Below are 3,098 nucleotides of genomic sequence, written 5' to 3' on the forward strand. Positions count from 1 at the left end.
TTCGACCAGGCTATTGGAGTACCACGACTACTCCTCTCACGACGGTTCGTTGAATGTCAAAATATTTTGAATTATGGGGGGGGGTTTCTGAAAAGGGTTTGGCTTTCTCTGATCTCGTAATTTATACTTTTAAAGAAGCGTCGAGCTAGAAGGATGAACTGAGTGATTTTGATTCTTTACGCTTGAACAATAAATGGAAAAATAGACCTGAACATAAAAATTGTAGCTGTCTAAACTCTTGCTATCAACTTCTTTTAGGATAATCAAAAGGAATAGAAACATGGTTATTTCAGATAGTGTATGTATTTCGGCGGGGAGTAGTTCAATTAACACTGTGCATGTTAAATAGGAGTTCACTTTTTGTTATGCTCTTTATGCAAATGGAGCAGCCAGGGTTCGGCCCTTTTCTCACAACTTGTTTGTGTAGTATGCGTCCAGTTAAATCTTCATGACAGGTTCTACACACACTCTCATGTTTTTTGCCCCAGGTTTTTTTAAATCTCAGGCAACGTTATTTTACAAGCATCTTGTGTGAGAGTGACGTACATTTTACAAAATTGCTTATTAAATCGAAACAAATGAACCTCTTTTAATAGTTCGTCTTCTAAGGAAAGAACTCCCCACCTACTAAGAGAGATTTAATTTTGACAATTGCCTAAAATCAATATAATGGCGTTGCCCTTGTAACAAAATTTGCTTGAGCCACTGACAGCAGATCATGGATACTGCAGTCCGGACTGCATGTCACTGGGAGAGATAAAGCAATGGCAATAATAATACTGGTATTCATATATATGTGTCACGAAGCAGTGGATCAGGCGCTCGTCAATTTTTTGGGCATGTGGAGTATTGGTTTCATCTGAAAGCTGATTTATTTGCCTTGCTTCCTATTAAATAAATATTAAATATCCATCTATCTTGAATAGAGCTCAAGATATTTGCGATTGGAGGAAGTGAGGTTGCCTAGTTTCAGTGGTAAAATTAGCGAGAAAACGGCCACCATAGTTTTAGTAGAGGGTTGTGTGGCGCTCTCAACTGCATAAGGTCATATGAGCGCCAAAGGGTGGGTGTCAACAGAGAAATCCTTACAGGGAATCAGACTTACTCTGCTCACCTCTCTAACTTCAACAGCACAAGATCTGCTTCGACTATCAAGGCACCCCGGAAATAGCGGGTTACAAGAGTGTGACAAACATACAAAAGAAGTAGAGGCTAATGACAATAGTAAGGATTAGGAAAGAAAAAGCAGCAGCACCAAAGTTTGGTAGTTCCAATAGCAAAAGTCCTTCAAAACAGAAAAATTACAGATTTTGTACCTTTAATCAATGTTTTTCAGTAAAATTCACATGGAAATGTGTTTTTGTATGGACATAAGAGAGGTTGAGCCCAAAAATAAAAATTCAATAAAAATTTTCAAACTTTCGGAAAAATCCCTGTTTCTCCAATTTCTGTATTTTGACGAGTGCCTTGATTTCACCACGCTGCCTTATACATTATTTATTTATATACTTGTACACGTCTTGAAAAGGCGTACATGTAATCTTACCATCTAGTCGGTGGAATAGTAATACCAGTAAATTATATATTTATTTACTTTGCAAGATTTGCATGCCCATGCCTTATCCCTTATGTCTTTAAAGCATTGCCTGGAGTGGAAGCTGCTGTTATCTCTCAAAAGTAATGATTTGTGTCTTGAGCAAGTATTTTCAACCAGTCTACCATGACAGATCAAGTATGCCCCAAATGATTGACAGATATAAAAAGATTCAGATAAATGCATCATGTAAGAACCTGTTTTGTGTTTGCAAGGAGAATGTGTGGCAATATTTTCTTCACAGAACAGAACAGTTTTTTAAAATTCTTGCACATATGTATAAAAAATATTTAAGTTATCAAATTTTATTTATTCATGAGGTTTTTGTTTGTTTCTTACGAGATCAAATTTTTTTGGAAAGCTAATCATGATTCTTGACAGTTTTAGACTCTTACTGGGAGTGCCATGACAGATAGATGGAAAGTGACATGTTTTTGGTTTTATTTAATGAAACCCTTGAAAAGGAGTCTGACTAAATGTTTGTAGTGTTTTCACTGAAAAACACAGACTTCCTTATAAACTTGATTTCATTTGTTTGGTTAGGGTGGAAGGGAACATGCTTCAGTGAGATGGAAGGGAGATGGTCAAGAATTGACAAAGAACAAAGGTTTAGAATTCAGTTTTAGTACTTACCTATATGTAGTATTAAAACACTCTTAATTTAACACCGCCAAGTTAAAAATGTATTGATGAAGATGGAAGGAGCATGCAAAAATGAGGAATGCAAGTACTTGTGGTTTTTATCAAGTTTGACTGTTGATTGAAAGCATTTGTGAGAATCATGGCTGTGATTTATTTGTTAATGTTTAAAATTTAGTTCTTCTATTGAAAGAAGTTGAAGAAGTGATGACAAAATGACTTTGTTTTTGTGGTATCACTGAGATAAAATAAATGACCCTCAAACCGAAACAATTTTTTATTCTTTTTTATATTTTTTCTTTGCAATTTTATCATTTTGTAGAGTGTAGAGTTCATGATGCACTGTAAGTTTCAATACTGTGGTAGTATACAGTATTATGTTGTATCTGACAGTATCCACATCTCTGTCAGTTTGATGCCAGTGGTGACCAATTCATTTTGAGCAAGAACAAAGAGCATTAAAAAGAGTAATCATCTTCAAGCATTTTTTCTGAGCTTGAATTTTTCATTGCAGTTGCAGTTTGCAAAATACTTGATTTGAAAGTCTTCCCTTCAAGTTTGTAATGTTCACGTACAAATCATTTTTAGTAATTCCTTGGTGGTTTAGACTAGAGTAGTTTAAATGATTCCATATCTTTTCGTATTTTTAACTAGATAGGGGTATATATATAATATATATTATCTATTTATATATATATATATATAAATATATATATATCATTGCTATTATCAAATTCTAATGTGGGGGAAACACAAAACCAATACAATTATAATGGAAACCTTTCAAATTCAATACAATTGCATTTTAAAATTCTTAATTCATTTTTATTTTTCTTCAGTGCACTTGTTTACTTCATTCATTTTT

The sequence above is a fragment of the Aplysia californica genome, unplaced genomic scaffold (genome assembly GCF_000002075.1).
Source record: "Aplysia californica isolate F4 #8 unplaced genomic scaffold, AplCal3.0 scaffold00095, whole genome shotgun sequence".
NCBI lineage: Eukaryota > Metazoa > Mollusca > Gastropoda > Aplysiida > Aplysiidae > Aplysia > Aplysia californica.